Source organism: Puma concolor, chromosome F2 (assembly GCF_028749965.1).
Source record: "Puma concolor isolate L17-30 chromosome F2, mPumCon1.1.hap2, whole genome shotgun sequence".
Lineage (NCBI taxonomy): Eukaryota > Metazoa > Chordata > Mammalia > Carnivora > Felidae > Puma > Puma concolor.
Genome location: NC_141684.1, coordinates 15657866 through 15675763, shown reverse-complemented (window position 1 = coordinate 15675763; position 17898 = coordinate 15657866). Strand labels below are relative to the sequence as shown.

The window sequence follows — 17898 nt, the reverse complement described above, 5'->3', positions numbered from 1 at the left end:
TCTGGGCATCTGTTTTCTCATTGTGTTCTAAGTACCGAATAACAATGTACTGAGAATTAAATGAGATTGACTTATTCATGTTTCTTCAAATAGTTCTATGCTAGAAGAAACTGCACTAGAAATTTACAGGTTAAAACAGGAAGGTTCCTGTCCTCAAAGATCATTCAATCTAAAGTATGTGACATTTGTGAACTGTAAGGTATGCAAATGCATTATAATAAAGTTATTTTGCAGTAGTTCAAGTCTTCGTGCTTGATAGACTAAGCTTATGCTAGGGGTACCAGCTAGGAAGGCCTCTACCAAAATAGGAGAGTTGAGCTTTGATGAACATTTTTCTTTTTTTTTTTTTTATTTATTTTTGGGACAGAGAGAGACAGAGCATGAACGGGGTAGGGGCAGAGAGAGAGGGAGACACAGAATCGGAAACAGGCTCCAGGCTCCGAACCATCAGCCCAGAGCCTGACGCGGGGCTCGAACTCACGGACCGCGAGATCGTGACCTGGCTGAAGTCGGACGCTCAACCGACTGCGCCACCCAGGTGCCCCTGATGAACATTTTTCAATCAGAAGATTTAGAAAGATGTTATTTGCTTTCTTTGGATTAGGGTTGTTTTTATTTTATGTTATATACAGAGCAGGGGAGCAACGGATTTTTGGTTGTTTTTAATATCGCTAGTTTTTAGCGATTTGATTGTGATGTGTCTTTGCATGATTTTCTTTGTTTATTGTGTCTAGTGTTCTTGAAGCTTTATGGATTCGTGGGCTTATAGTTTTGATCAAATTAAGAAAACATTTTGCCACCATCTCTTCAAATAGTTTTTGTGTCCCTCCCCTCCCTTCCCCTTCTGGAACTCTAATTACATGTGTATTGGACAGCTTGATAGTGTCCGTAAGTCACTGAGGCTAGTAGTTGATTCTTTTCAGTTCTTTTTCTGTCTGGCTTCAGCTCGAAGTGCCTCTTGCTGTGTCTTCAAGTTCATTGGTTTTGTCTTCTGCAGTGTCTACTCTTGTTAATTCTGCGCAGTGAATTTTAAATTTCAGATACCGGATTTTTCATATCTGGACATAAAAAAGAATTAAATGGAATCTTATTTCTGTCTTCTATCTCTCTTCGTTATGTTCATGTTTTTCTCTGTATTCTTGAATATACTGAACATATTGATAATACCTGATTTAATATCCTTATCTGCTAATTCTGTCTTCTCTTGTCTATTGTTTCTTCTTCACATGGACATTGTGTGTGCTGTGGTGCTAAGTGTTTGGATTTTGTTGTCTTCCAGTAAAGAATTATGGCATTTGTTTTGGCAGGCATCAAAGTAATTTGTGGAGTAGGCTAATCCTTTCCAGGTTAACTAAACTTGGTCAGTGCAGGTCAAGTTGGTGTAGATTTATCTTAGGGCCAATTTTGCCTTGTTACAAAGCTTGGCCTTCCTGAGTCTCTGTTGATTGCCCGGAGGGTTCAGTGAGATAACTCCACTCCACTGGATGCAATTTGAAGCTCTTCCCATCCTGTGTGAATTCTGGGAATTGATCACTGTATAGCTCCCAGCACTTTTTTCTTAGTAGTTTAGGATTGAGGGGATCTCTGCAGATTCCTTGAGCGCTTTCTGTGCATAGCTCTCTCCCAGTGCTGTCTTGAAAACCCCTGTTGTCTTAGCCTCCCTGAACTCTAGTCTCTGTCTGTCCTTAGTCCTTGAAGATTTGCATTCCCTGCTTGGATTCCTCCTCTCTTGTGTAGGGAGGAGGGCAATTGCGTGACTTACCTAACTTGTTTTTCGCTTTCTGCAGGACTCAGTTCTGCCCTGCCTATTGCCCCACTGTCTGAGAGCAGCTGTCAGTTTTTATTTCATCCAGCTCTCTAGTCGTTCACTGCAGGGGGGCCAACTCCACACTCCAGTTCATTCATGGCCAGCAGCAGAAATCACCCATAATTTTTAGTGGGTAGCCTTCTAAAGTTCTTAACCTTGACTTGAAGTCTAACTTGGATAAAAGTCATAATAAAATCTTCAGCCATAAGAGAGAAGAGCAGTTGACTATGTTGGAGAGCAGTGACTGGATTGGAACAAATTAAAGTACAGAAGAGCATGTGGGAAAGTCCATGAATTATCTTTGTAACAGAAATGCTCCCTTTCTTCGCCTCTAAGATTAGCACCCTTTCTGTTTCCCTTCTGGGTTGCCCAATTTCATCACAAATTAGAATGAACTTTGTTAAAAGAGATGTTAGTGATCACTGAGGTACCATTTTCTCACTCCGCGCTGCAATTCTCTTGTTGGTAAGGGGGATTCTTGTTCCCAAGAACTTGGGAACTGATGTGTATTGTTTCGTTTCCCGTTGGTTGCATTTTCCTATACCAGGTGGTTGTCCTTGTTCAACTTCTAGCTCATTTGAAATGATCACCTTTCCCTGTGCTATGTTATAGGATGTGTATCTAGGCAATTGACTTTTACTGTTGCCATGTCTACTCCTTTTTTCTCCAAGTGTGTTGGTTATTCTGGGAATACTTTCTTTTTTTTTTTTTTAATTAAAAAAAAAATTTAAGTTTATTTATTTTGAGAGGGACAGAGAGAGAGAGGGAGACAGAGAATCCCAAGCAGACATCACTGTCGACGCAGAGCCCGACATGGGCCTTGAACCCCTGAAATCATGAGACCATGACCTGAGCCGAAACCAAGAGTTGATGCTCAACTGACTGAGCCACCCAGGTGCCCCTGGGAATACTTTCTTTCTTACTTAGTTGGGAAATGAAATTTCTTACATTAGGAGATTTTTCAGGTAGCTGGGGCTTATTTTTCGGATTTTTAAATTTATTGTGTACTCTTCTGCTTTCTTAGGCAGAAGTACTAAATTTATCAAAAGTGTTGCTGTTAATGTCATCTTTGAGCAGTTGAATTCTCATAAGCCCTTTAAGTTTAGTTAAATAAAATTGAGGAATGGCCCTTTTTTTTTTTTTAAAGTTTATTCATTTTGAGAGAGAATGAGAGAGTGCATGCACGTGCACTCAAGCTTGTGACCAGTGTGGGGAGGGACAGAGAGAAGAGAGGACCCTAGGCAGGCTCCGTGCTATCCGTGCAGAGCCACACGCTGGGCTCGATCTTAGGAACCACGAGATCATGACCTGAGGCGATGTCAAGAGTCAGACACTCAACCGACTGAGCCACTCAGGTGCCCCTAGGAATGGCCCTTCGAAAACATTAATGTACCTCAGGTTGTGTCCTCTCTCCTCTCTGCCAGGAAAGGAAGGGTTTGAAAAGAAGGAAAAAAGAGTTTTGTCAGAAACTCATACTGTTACAGGCAGTTGCTCTTAAAATGTGAGAATTAAATAGTTGGTCTCTGTACATATCTAAATTAATATTTTAAAAGTGCAAAATCAAAACTAATCAGTAGAGCAAGTCTTTGAAATTCCTTTATGTGCTTATGCTGCCTCTATTAACGTCTTTGATGTCACCTGTCACATGAGAGGCCTGGGTTTGCAAGACTTGCTTTTCAGAGTTGATTTTTTTCCTCCTAAGTGATAGTTTTGCAGTTACCCACAGAGTAAGGGATGGCACTTAATTGTGACTGTGTGGACCACAGTCATACTGATCCATTTTTTTTTTTACTTCAAATATATAATTCTTTAATTTTGAGTAAATAGATATTAAAATTCAGGGTTCTTTTTTTTCCAAAGGAGGGCATAATATAAAGCTGAATTTAAAGAAATGCATACTTGTAAATAAATATTTGGACTGCTTTTACTGAATCCTAGGTGTTTTAAGTTGCTGTATGAGAAATTAAATACGTTCTCTAAGATCTAAATAGAAAATAAACAATTTGGCAAGGCTTCATTAGATCTGCTTTTCTCCTGATTACTTTATAACATAATTGCACAAAGCAGATGTATGCAGTGAGCTTTTCTGTGGCATCTATTCTCATTAGGATAGCTGACTCTTAATTTAAAAATCGGCACTAGTCTACCTCCTTGGCTTTTCATGTGTTCCCAGGTAAGCTCCGCCCCCACTTAAAATGCAGTAACATGCCATATCCCGACATCCTGAAACCAGTTAATGTTTTCTCTTTGTCTCACGGTTGTTGTTGTTTTTCGTATTTATATTGTATTTCGCTGTGTTAATATGTCTGATCTTCCCTTTGAACCTGGTTTCCTTGGGGCAGAGACCCCAGGGTGCTCATCGGATGTTTTCAGAGGTTGGGACTTAATTTGATGTTTGTCAGGTGTTGAGTGTGTATGAGTTACGTAATAAGTGTCTTTGAAGACTGTTCTCCAAATACAGTTATTTGAATCCACTATGTAGAAAATTAAGTTGTTTTCAAAAATTAGAAATTGTGTGTTTTAATTTGTAAACCTAGTTTTTTAAGGCTTTGCATTTAATTTTGTGTAAGAGCTAATTCAGTGTATCAGAACCACTTAGAGAGCTTGTTAAAACACAGATTGCTCAGCCCCACCATCAGAGTTTCAGTAGGTCTGGATGAGCCCAAGAATTTGCATTTCTAACGAGTTACCAGGTGATGCTGATGTTGACGCTGCTGGTCCATGGACCTTACTTTGAGAACCAGGTGTAATCATCATTTCCTAGTTGGCAGGAAACTTCCACCACTAGGTGGCACCAGAATACTTCTTATGAGGTAGCCTTTGGCCTTAACGATGGGTTTGTTGACTGCGGAGTTCAAGATTGTGCAAAAGGTAAAATCGCTGAATTGTTGGCATTTTGTAGCTTAGAGCCTGAGTTATTCCATCTATCTGAGAAAACAAACATGCTGACTGTATCAGACCAGAGAAACTATAGGCCTATTAAGGTTACATTTCAAGATGAACTCTTCCAGGAAGGAAGAATAACTGCACATTTCCACTAGCTTCGTTTTCAATTACGCAGGCTATTCATTTGCCAGTGATAGATGTTGACCCTGTCATAAGACAGAAACATACACTGCCGCTTTGTTATTTATTACTCTGAGTTATCAGATCTTGATTTTTGTTGTTGATTTCATTTAAAAACCACTCTTAAAAAGGTTTACATGTTCTGTTCACAAAAATATGTCATTTTGTCCTTCTACTAGAGGGCCAGTAGTGTTTGGGCGGTTTTAGGAGGTTAAAAAGTGTGAAATGTGCTTTCCTTTCCCAACTGGCTTCCTCAGTCAGAAAGTTGAGTAGTTTCCTTTTTGAGCGGGGGAGAGGAAGGTTTGAGCAGTTTGCCTCACCTCACCTCTTGTTGCTGTGTTTTCCCACCACAGAAACTTCCAACCATCCCAACACCTCCAGGTTTTCTCTCTTCCACTGGCTGTAACGACTTGAAGGTTTGCATGGTTTCTCCGCACGATGGAATGTGTGGAAATCACTGCTTCTGTGCTCTCCTGTTTGCTAAGCTCTCCTGTTTACAATGGGATGTCACTTTCTGAAATAGTAAATGAGTCATATTTTAGTTTTTGAAACAGAATATGTATAGTATCTGAATACTGCCTGGGTTCTTCTAGACTCTTAATAATCTTTCCGTTGATTCTACTTATTTATATTTGGAGCAAAGGCATGAGTTAGGTTTCGGTGACCTAATAGGGTATGAAAATGACTAATGCAGAAAAAACGGAGTTGGAATCACTTGATCAGATTTAAAAATTAGACTAGCACTTTATCATGTTATCTTTGATCGTTGGAAAGAATTAAGACTAGTTTCATGTTAGGCAAAGATGAGAACTCCAGACAGAAGAACAGACTTTAGGATCGATTTTGAAACAGCAGTTTCCTTTTTAGAAAATAAAATTTTGTCTGGTGGTAAGCAGAAAGGAGCTTTTATTAGGTTGGTGATTAACAGTTGAAACCAATTTGATCATTTTACAGAAGATTGGTATCATTCAGGCCTATTTTTCCTTCGGTCTGTACTTTGAAACTGAGGTTATATGTTCTTGTGCACAAGTGTGAAGCATTATCTGTATATTACAGCACCGTCCAATAAAAATACAGTGTGAGCCACATGTGCAATTTAAGCTTTTCTGTTATCCTCATCATAAAAGGTAAGAGGAGAAATGAAATTTAGTAATATTTTATTTAATCCCATGTGCATAAAATATTATTTCAATACGTAATTAATATAAAAGTGGAGTTATTTTTACATTTTTTTGGTACCAAGTTCAAAATCCTTCAGTCCATCTCCATCTGGACCAGCCACATTTCATATGCTGCTTAATAGCCACACGTGGCAGGTGGCTACGATGATGGACAGCATCGGTTATATAAGTGATTTCATTTTTCAGTGGCTATCAGAGGACGGCATGAATGTGTAAGGGTAGTTACATCAACTAGTTTTGCAGCTTTTTAGCCGTTTTGGTGACTATTGAAATCAAACCAGTTGGCAAGATGAGACCATACTGTTTACTGATGTGTGTGTGTGTGTGTGTGTGTGTGTGTGTGTGTGTGTGTAGTTGTTACTCCTCTACCACTGGTGGGATTGTCATTTTAAGTTTTTCCCCAAATTGTTCAGCCAGCTTAAAATTACTTCTGGGGATCTTATTAATATTTGGTTCCGTCCGAAATGTCATATGCTGATTTGACTCCACACCTACAGTACTTTGATATTTTGTAGCTAATGTGGTAAATTAGTTTCTTAGGATATTGGGCAACCCAGAAGGGTCCAGCCTCTTAACTTCTGCAGCCAGAATACTCTAGTCGCTGTAAATAATTAGGCCAGTCAGCAGTTGACCTTGGAAATGCTAATTTGTTTGTCCCTGGGTGCTGCAAAAGCGGGCTTTCCCTTTCCCTCCCAGGATGGGAGTTAAAACCTTGTTTGGGGGAAGTTCTAAGGCACTTGGGGCTAGCTCCTCGCACACCTGCTTTGTGCTCAGTTTTGCATTGGGACCGAGTTAAAAGAGGAGTATTCCTTGCAGGAATTTCTTTGAAGGCCTCGTGGAGTTATGTTTTAATGGACTTTGAGAGCAAGTTTATTTCCCTTTGGATCTGCCCTTCTTCCTAGCACCATTCGCCGTAGTGATGGTTGATTAAGAAGGATTTCATCGCTATTTCATTAAATTTCTTAAATTTATTGAAAAAGGACATGGAAGCCATCTTTTATCCCTTCGATTTAGTATTTAATCAGTGCTGTTGTAGCGTCAGATCCAGAAGAAGGTAGCTAAAAAAAGAAAGTAGAAAGAAATGTTAGTTGGAAAAGTTACACCCACTGAGAAGTTATAGGCAGTAGATAGAGGAGGAGAGAGAAAATTTATGAAATCCAGAGTTTCTGTCTCTAAACTGGTGGTGGCAGCAGTGGTGGCTTTTACTTTAAGACAAAGATGTAGGTTTCCTTTTCTTTGGGGCAGTGCTCAGGCGAAGCAATTTTCCCTCTTTACTGTACAATACTGATTCAGAACATTTGTTTGAGCTTACTTTTCACTCTTCCTAGATAATTGTTAGCACTTTATGTTGATCGGTCACCAATTGTTAATTGGCCCATGCCCTCTAGAAGCTAATAATTGAGTTAGCGGATAAGACAAGTACGTGTAAAGATAAAGGAAAAACTTCATAGTAGTAAATGTCTGTTCTAAATGAGCTCATGAGTCTTTCTGTCCTCTTCATGACTTTTTACGTTCTGACCTAGCAGCCTGATTTTATATCCAGTAGGCACACGTGTTTTCAGACTGTACATATTGGGCAATTTAACAATAGTGAACATAGTGCTTTTTGTGTGGCAGCCATGCTCTAAATGCCTCATAGGTATTCGTTTAATCTTTACAGCAGTGCTCTCGGGTAGGTAGGTAACATAGTCACTTTAACATAGGAGTACACTGAGCCTTGAGGTTGAGGAAGGACTGGGTACCATTCTCTCACAATAACCTATTTCAGATTGGAAATAACACATTTTACTTATTTACTCTTTGCATATTCTCAGTCTGTTGTCCTTGTAAGTGTCACTTTCCCCTTCTCAATTGCAGCAAGCTTTGAGATAAGTCCCCTTATCTAGTCAAGTATTGCTTATGCCTGTGCTTATTATAGAGACAGCCCGTTTGCTGGGCTCTATCACCATTGTACCTGAAGATGAGAGCTTCTCATTAAAACAATTTGGAGAGTCCATTCTGTGCTAATTTTTGACTTAGAAGGTTCCCTTGCTGAACTTACAAAAAAAAGTTTTCCCTAGGACTGTATTTATAAATCTCAATTACCATGTTGTAGATCATCCTTGTTTGATCATGTCTCTAGCCATGACCAAAGCATCTGGCATTTACTCTCTGCAAATAGTAGCTATTAATTTCTATGCCCGTTTTAAACCAGAGAGCATAGTGTACAAGAATGTTCATGACGTCACCGGCTACACCCCTCTGTACACCCTGTCAGAGAGACTGGATTTAGTTCTACCAGGGTGTGCTGTCAGGCCTCCTTGCCTGTGTTCACATGACTTCCTCTCCCTAGAATGCTCTCTCTCCCTATTGACTGATTGAAGGGCACCTATTCTCTTTCAAGGCCAAGCTTAAGTATTATCTTTTTTTCTACAGGTAATTCTCCTCCCACCTAGACCATACCGAGCGTCCTCTGAGTTGGCCATGCATTCATCCATCACAACAATAGAGTACTTCTTGGCATTTAATTGTTTATAAAATCTATATTCCTACCACTAGATACAGGAGTTTGAAAACGTCAGTTAATAACATCCTGTTTCCCAACCAGGTTTTGGCTTTCTGTCTGTGTTGCAGCTGTCCAGTTCTGCTGTAAATAATCTATAAAGGCTATACTTGACTGACCCCCGGTCTAGACCAAAGTCTTCCTGTTCATATGTATACATACACATATATATATGGCAAAGAATGGGTTGAATATAATGTATAAAGTCTATACTGACCCCTGGTCTAGACAAAAGTCCTTCTGTGATAGTCTCTGTTCATATATGTATATAAGGTGAAGAATGGGTTAAATTTTGCACAATCAAAACACAAAGTGATATCTGAAAAGGGATTGTGGAGAGGATAGCAGAAATGTTCTTACAAATAACTTTTTTCCCTAACTCATTAAATTACTGGTAGAAAATAACTTCTGATTTCACATAAAAGAGTGTAATGTGAGCTTTAAGAGCTTCTGTATCAAGCTTCTGTATCATGTGAAAAATCCTACTTGTAAAGGTTTTCTAGTCATGTAGATCCCCATTGAAGTGGATGTGCTTAATCATGTTTTAATTTCTCCTTTCCAAGAGCCATTTATGTTTTTTAAAGTTAGTTCCATGGAGCGCCTGGGTAGCTCAGTCGGTTAAGCGTCCGACTTCAGCTCAGGTCACGATCTCGCGGTCGGTGAGTTCGAGCCCCACGTCAGGCTCTGGGCTGATGGCTCAGAGCCTGGAGCCTGCTTCTGATTCTGTGTCTCCCTCTCTCTCTCTCTGCCCCTCCCCCATTCATGCTCTGTCTCTCTCTGTCTCAAAAATAAATAAACGTTAAAAAAAAAATAAAAATAAAAAAAATAAAGTTCCACAAATTGTTTACTGAGTTCCTAAGTGACAAACACTATGCTAGAAATGTAGAGATAGGAAGATACTCTCAACAAATTTCTAGATCTTGCTACAGATACTTTCTTTCTTAATAATCCCATGAAAATGAAGTAGACATTGGATGGAGGAGAGGGGCGAAGCTCAGAGGGGTTGAGTGATGTGTCTGAATCACAAAGTTTAGTTTGACTGGGTGGTACTTACATCCAAGATAGCTTCTGCTCCGTGTATGCGCGCGTGTGCTTATGCGCGCGCACACACACACGCACACACACGCACTCATTCTTGTGTATGTCATCATGTCCTCTGCCAGTCCTAATTGCCTTTGTATCTATAGGTATTAGGTTTGGTGCCATGAATAAAGAATCCCTCATTATGGGATACAGTTTTGCTGTGATGAGATTTATTTCAGCAACTTACAGTCTATCACCTTAATTCACCTTCATGGCATTTTATTCATGCTAACCTAGTTTTCTTTTTAATCCCTCCCAATCACTCTTCTAATCTCCATTAGCGCCATTATTCTTTTGTTCGGTGACTTTTTAAAAATAACCGCTTTATTGAGATATAATTCACATACTTTATCATTCACGTATGTAAAATGTCTAATTTAGTTGTGTCTAATATATTCACAGATACTTTATTTACTCAATTTTAGAACATTTTCATCACCTCCAAAAAAAGAAATCCTGTCCCCTTTACCTGGCGGTGCCTTTCTATCCCTCCCCATTCTCATCAGCCCTAAGGAGCCACTAATCTACTTTCTTCCTCCATAGATTTACCCGTTCTGGACAGTGGATGTAAATGTAATCACATAACATGTGGCCTTGGTGACTGACTTTGGTCACTTAACATGATGTTTTCAAGGTTCGTCTGTGTTATAGCGTGTACTTAACTACTTCATTCCTTTTTATGACCAAAGAGTATTCTACTGTATGGTTAAAACACATTTTACATATGCATTCATCAGTTGATGAACATTGGGTTATTATTATTAATATTATTAAGAAATATTATCCTATTATTAGGATATTATTAAAAAATGCTGCTGTGAATATTTGTGTGTGAGTTGGTATCTCCTTGTGGGTTTGATTTGCATTTCCCTGATGATTAGTGATGTGAAATATCTTCTCATGAACTTACTGGTGACTTGTGTATCTTCTTTGGAGAACTGTCTATTCAGATCCGGTGCCCATTTTCAAACTGAGTCATTTCTGTTTATATTTTTGAGTTGTAAGTGTTCTTTATATATTCTAGATATGAGTTTATTAACAGATATATGATTTGCAAATTTTTTCTCCATTCTTTGGGTTTTTAAATTTTCATGATAGTGTTCGTTGAAGCGAAGTTTTTAATTTTGATGAAGTCCGATGATCTGCTTTTTCTTTGGTTGCTGTGCTTTTGGTATCAAACCTAAGGACCCATTTCTCAATCTGCCGCCTGGCGAATTTATCTCTGTTTTCTTTTCTAAGAGTTTTATAGTTTTAGCCCTTACAGTTAGATTCATTTCGAGTTCATCTGTAGTTTGAATTAAGAGTCCAGTTTCAGTCTTCTGCATGTGGCTATTCAGTTGTCCCAGCACCATTCTTTCCCCTGCTGAGGGATCTTGGTACCTTGCTGCACGTCAGCAGATCATAGACACACAAGAGTTTATTTTTGGATTCTCAGTTCTGTTCCATGGATGGAATTCTGTTTGCTTATCTTTATGCCGATAGCAGCCTGTCTTAGCTGTTGCTTTGTAGGAAGTTTTGAAATCAGGAAGTATAGTCCTCAAATTTTGTTCTTCTTTTTAAAGATTGTTTGGAATATTTGGAGTCTCTTGTACCTCTGTATGAATTTTAGGATCAGTGCGTCAGTTTTCTTCTACAAAGAAGCCAGCTGGGATTCTGATAGGGTGGCATGGAATTGTAGATCAATATGAGGAGTTATTACCATCTTAAAAATATTAAGTCTTTTGAGACATGACCATAGGATTTTTTTCCACATTTATTTAGATCTTTAATCTCTTTCAGCAGTTTTCAGAGTATTAGTCTTACACTTCTTTTGTTAATTTATTTCAAAACATTTCAGTTTTTTTGATTCTACTGTAAACGTAATTTTCTTAATTACTTCTCAGATTGTTTATTGCAGTTAAATACACTTGATTTTTATGTTGATCTTCTATCTTGCAACCTTGCTGAACTCGTTTAGTAGTTCTAACAATTTTTTTTAGTGTATACGTTCGGATTTCCTATATACAAGATCATGTCATCTGCGGATAGACATAGTTTTATTTCTTTCCAATTCGTTTGCCTTTTATTTATTTTTCTTGCCTAATTTCCCTGGCTAGAACCTGCAGTATGATGTTAAATACAAACGGCAAGAATGGACATCCTTATCTTGTTCCCGATCTTAAGGCGGAAGCATCCAATCTTTTCATCAAGCATAATGTTTGCAAGAGAACTGCCTTCCTCCTGCAGTGTCCTTCCCGCACCCTCTACTGAGAAAGCTTAGCATAATACTCACTGTAAGGAGAAATACTTACAGCAGTTTCATCCATTATCACGGAGTGTGTATTAAAAAGCGAATTTTGGGGGCGCCTGGGTGGCGCAGTCGGTTAAGCGTCCGACTTCAGCCAGGTCACGATCTCGCGGTCCGTGAGTTCGAGCCCCGCGTCAGGCTCTGGGCTGATGGCTCAGAGCCTGGAGCCTGTTTCCGATTCTGTGTCTCCCTCTCTCTCTGCCCCTCTCCCGTTCATGCTCTGTCTCTCTCTGTCCCAAAAATAAATAAACGTTGAAAAAAAAAAAAAAAAGCGAATTTTGAGCCGGAAGCCAATGCAATGATTAACTGGCACAGCACACACATGAGCCAGTGGAAGAAAGCTTTCAAGGTGCTGTGAAAGAAGCCATGTTCCCGGAAACAATGGGGGGCGCCCTGGGGTTAGTAGTTCATCCTTGCTGAGGACCGTGGGGAGAGGAGAAATTTCGTAGAGGAGATGGTGACAAAAAGATGAGTGTTTCTCACGGAGTGGGAAGGGCTATTTCTGAGGGCAGCAAAGGTGAGAAGAGGTGTGGGGAGCCTGCTGTGGAGATCTGTGACGCGTCTGAGGCTTTACCCCCCTTGCGAGCCAACAAGTTAGCCTGCCACAGTTTCCTGGGTGCTGGCAGAAGACGGGAGACTCCCGGGGCAGAGACAAAGGTCTTTCTTTCTTGTTGCACGTTAAGTAGTGGGAATATCACTTGTCCGTAGGGTCGCCTTGCTGACCGCCACCTCAAGTCCTCCCGGGGGTGATCTGGAAGGGCCCAGGGTGGTACTGCAGCCTGTCTGTGTCACAGCTGAGGACCCTCCAGCTCAGGGTGCCCGGATTTTTATAACGGGGAAGACACCTCCCCACCTTTTGGACCTGGAGGAAGAGACAGTATGTTTCTTACACATCCCTCTGCTCTGGAGGAACACGCTCTCTCAGTTTTCTAAAGCTTTATTCATGATACAGACATCCTTGGAAAGATAGTCTGGAACAAAAGGGCAGTTAGTGCCTCTGCTTCAAGATGTACAGAGATGTGTGGGAGCCCTCAAGAATTGATTCCCAACACCTGACAGATTCAGGGAGCTTTGATTTGGGCCTTTCTGATATTCTTACCACCACATCTTGCAGCGTCAGCACTTAACCTCCATCAAGATGTAGTACATCTCTCCACGTAGCATCGCCATTTCCCTTTTGGCCAGTTAGGGCCGCACAGTGCTTTGGTTGGCTAGGCAGAGTAACTTAGGACTTTGAGAACCGGTTCTGGAATCTAAGAACGTGGGTTCAAGCTCAGCTCTGCCAGTTATTAGCATTGTGACTTCAGGTAAGCTTTGCTTTCTTCATTTGTAAAAAGGGGATAATATTGTAAAAGAGCCACTAATATCTAATGAGTATTTAACTGTGCGCCCACACACGGCTCCCTTGCACCCTCCTACCTTATTTAGGGTTGACACGAGAATTAAATTACGTGTATAAAATGCTCTCCACTATGCTTAGCCCACAGTACTCACATTTTATTGGTCAATTATTTTGTTTTCGTTAATAATTACGTGGGCCTTTTGCAGGTGAGAGAGCTGGATCCTTAAGAGCTCTTGGTGCAGAGTTAGTATCGTACAAAATTAGTGTTGTACGCTTAGCCCTGGTTAAAATGCAAGTTCTGCCGTCTACTGTGTGACGTTGAACCAGTTACTTCCCTGCTTTGAGCTTCCTTTTCATTGCATGTAAAATATAGACAGTGTCTTCTTTTCATGGTTGTTCCTAGTTTGAAACAGTTTATATGCTTTGAATACAGTGTTTTACCTCCTACCTTGGCTGGTCAGTCTGTAAACACTGCCTTTGGTCATAAAGAGAATTAGCAGAAAAACATTTAAAGCGTATACTTTATAGTTCAGATAAGGAACGGCACCAAGAATGTGTGTGGAGTAAAGGCCAAGTGTGCGGGAGACAGGGGGAGGGGAAGGTGGACATTATCTCCTTCACAGGAAAAGGAGTGACATTTATGATGGGGTTTAAGAAGCAGAAACGTGTTCTCGTTTTAGAAAATTAGTGCAGGATTTAATTTCAAGCAAAAAGGATCAGAGCTCCTGTGGGACAGTCTAAAATAGACAATTAAACCAGTTAACAAAGAAAGGTAATGTAATGTGTTGCACAGAAGATGCAGTTTTTTGTTAGTGTTCTCTGTTCTCTTGAAATAGAGCCTTCCAGGGTTTTTTGGTAGTTTTGGAATTTCTTCAGTTTGAAAGAATTCCCTTATACCTGCCTTTTCTTTGTTCTCTTAGTGCTAAACTTATGAGAGCGTCTGGATCTTGACTGGAACTTAATAATATTGAAATGGGTAGTGTTAGCAGCAACGTGTTTTTATCATTTTTATCAATTTTTATCATTTCCAGAGTGCACTGTGTACCTGTGTTTAGATACTAATTGGGAAGCAGGATGCGAATGGTAGTTGTTCCTATAAGGACCCCCCTGCCAGTTTCACATTCCAAATACCTAGAAACGTATTAGACCCAAATCATGTGAGAGATGCCCGGGAAAGTTCTACGAGGTATCCCAGATGCTCACCTGTGAAGCAGTTTCTTTCCTTTTCCTCTTTCAGTTTTTGGTTAACTGATCATATGTTCCAGTAATTTACTTTTCACACAGATATTTAACAAATATTTGCATATTCACTGCAAGGACACTGGTTTTGCTTTTCATCCTTAGCATTCTTGGCCATAGGAGGTTCCCAAGTGGGGGAACCGGTCAAAATATAAACAAAATTCCTTACATAATCTGCTTGTCACATTTTCAGATAGTTACGGCACAAGGAGAGCAAGTGACTGCTATGTGAACAGAGATTTTAACATACTTTCGTTCTGTATTTATTTAATGATTTTGGTTGGTCCCAGTTGAGTACCATGGAAATAGATTTCTCAAAAGAACCTTGAGAAAATATATTTGCTGAAATTTGATTTCATCTATTAGAGTTTAACAGGTGACTGATTTAACTTTGCTTTTTCCTGAAGAAATCTAGATCTGGTAAAGCAAAGAAATTTAAAATACAGGACAGGTGCACATACTTTTATTAGAGGTATTGCATGTTTATCATGTCCTTCAGTAATTATTCACCAGTGGTGGCCCCCAGCAATCTTCCCATCATTGTACTTGCATGGTCTTCCTCACATCAAGATAAGGAGCTTACTGGGGGTAATCTGTTAAGTAGCAGTAGATGGAGTTGGTACCAGGAACGAGATTTCAACACATGTTGACACGTGCCCGTATTGCTGTGAAACAAACTACCTAAAACTTAATGTTTTAAAACCACAGACTTTTCTTCTTCTTTTTTTAATGTCTCATGATTCAGTGGGTTGACTGAACTGGGCTGGGAGGCTCTTTCACTCCATGTGATGTCAATTAAGATGGTGAAGGGGCGCCTGGGTGGCGCAGTCGGTTGAGCATCCGACTTCAGCCAGGTCATGATCTCGCGGTCCGTGAGTTCGAGCCCCGCGTCAGGTTCTGGGCTGATGGCTCAGAGCCTGGAGCCTGTTTCCGATTCTGTGTCTCCCTCTCTCTCTGCCCCTCCCCCGTTCATGCTCTGCCTCTCTCTGTCCCAAAAATAAATAAACGTTGAAAAAAAAAAGATGGTGGACATTGTTGGTGGGGGGGGGGCTCACCTGGGTTGCAACTTGCAAGGTGACTCACTTACACGGTTGGCAGTTGATCCTGCCTGTTAATGGACACTCAGATGGAATTATTGATCAGAGTTTGAGGATGCTATTTCATACAGCGTCTCCATGTGGTGTGGGTTTTTCCCAGCATGGTAGCTTTTTTAAGAGGAAGGAAGTAGAAGTTGCCAGACCTGTTAAAACCTGGGCTCAGAAGTTCCAGAGCATCACCTCCAGTGTAACTGAATACATCAAATCCATCACAGGGCTAGCCTCAGTTCATGCAAAAAGAAAATAAAGTCTGTCTATCACTGTGAAGGTAGCATTCATATAGGGATCAAAGGCTTAATACTACATGTACTAGGTATTGCAAATACAGCAGTGACTAAAATAGACCTGGCCACTGGGTACTGAACAGAGCCTGGAGAGAATTAGGAAAGGGTCAGAATGTGGTGGTAGGCTCTCATAGGTCAAGTTAAGAAGTTGGGGTTTTAGGGCAGTGAGAAGCTGTTAAAAAGTTTTAAAAACAGGAATAAGATAGTTGATGTTTTGCATTAATTCTCTGGCTGTGATACGGGGAATGGCTTACTAGGAATGAGTGTGGAGGAAGGCCACCCAGTTGGCGGGGTGTTGCAGTTAGTCCCCTGGCATTAGATGATAGTGACTTGGACTAGGAAGGTGACACGGGTGACAAGAAGTCAGATTCTTAAAGGAGGAATAATTGATGAAACTCCATGATTTATTGAATGTGAAAATTGAGAGAAAGGAAGAAGTCAACGGCAGTTATTCAAATTTTTGTCTTTAGCATAACCATATTGATAGAGGCTCCTACTATCAATTTACTTTACTCTTTTGACCCTAGAGATGCATGTAAAACAGTTTCAGAATTATTAGCTTGTACCTCCATGACAAACAGCTTCGCTTACAGTGCTTAGGTACAGGTCTTTTTGTCTTTGGTCTTACAGTTTTCACTCAAAACCCTGTGTAAGGCTACCTCCGTCAGTTCCCCCTCGCCCTTCAGTGAGGTTAAGTCAAACATTTGTAATAGAGTTAAATTTCTTTGTCATAGTCTGCATTCTGTCCTCCTTCCCCTGATAACTGATGGCTGCTTTGTTGTTCTCATTGTCTTGTATACATTAAAGTTCTTAGGGAGTTAAATTTGTATGGATTTTGACGCTTTGCAGTCTCTTTTTGAAAATGTGTACTAACCAAGGACACACCGTGATATCTGCTGGCAGCACTGTTGGAAGTGTAAGGCTGAAAGCAGGACTCTGAATGAGGCCATGGTCAGGTTTATAGGTCAGGATTAATGAATCAGGGTTAATGAATCTTCTGTTTTTAGAGGTCAGGAATAGCCCTTATATCAGGAACTTGCATTAGTCACATGCTTGGTGGGGTTTAGAGGATTAGGCAGAGCTCAGATATCAGGTAGAGAGTTGAATCAGGGCTTAGATATTGGAACTTAAGTGATGGCAAAGAGAATCTTCATGGAAGGACCATATTAGCTGTACCTGTTACACAGCCAACAGGTGCAACACTCGTAACTACGGCGGGTTCTGAAATGGAAAAAATGCCTGGAGATTGTAGGTACTTGAAGGAAGGGATTCCTTCTTTGAAATCCTGCAGAAATATTTCTTAAACTGCGGTCCTCAACCAGCCTGCCTCAGAAACATCTGGGAGGCTTATTGAAAAATTGCAAAATCAGAGTTTCTGGAAGCAGTGCCCAAGAATCAGCATTTTAAACAAACAACCCAAGTAATTCTGGTACATCCTGAAGTTCGAGAAGGAGAATCGTTCTGTAGTGAACGATGAGGTGCCTTGCACCAAGTAGGTGCACTCTATGTGTTTATTAAATTGAATTGCACATTAGCTCTGATAACGTTCTGATAATAGTTCTGAGTAGAGGGCTGACTTAGCAAGCAATACTAATAAAAACACCTAATGCTTACTAAGCGTTTATTCTGTACTAAGTGCTCTTTGACGATTAGCTCATTTAATTTGTATGAAGAAGATACTGTTGTTATCCTCTTAACAGAAGACTGATAAAAATAAGGTTCAGAAAGTTTAGATAACTTGCCCCAAATCACAAAAAGTTCTTAAGTGGTAGGTCCGGAATTCAAACTCAGGCATTCTGCCTGTAGAGTCCGTGTTATTTATGACATTGTGAAATATTTGGCTTTGGGGGTTCGTGCTATGCATCCCCATAGAGACAAACCAATCTAAGGAAGAGTAAGAAGCTTAAAATCACACTACCATTTCAGTGCTTCTGCAGCTAAAAGTTTGTGTGTGTTCACATTTTACTGTA

The 17898-nt window shown here is 40.2% G+C and overlaps 1 protein-coding gene across 2 annotated transcripts in view; it reads left to right on the top strand.

Annotated features, from left to right (window-relative positions):
* NSMCE2 (NSE2 SUMO ligase component of SMC5/6 complex) overlaps positions 1 to 17898 on the top strand; it is a 217202-nt gene that overhangs the window by 5713 nt on the left and 193591 nt on the right. The window lies entirely within an intron of this gene.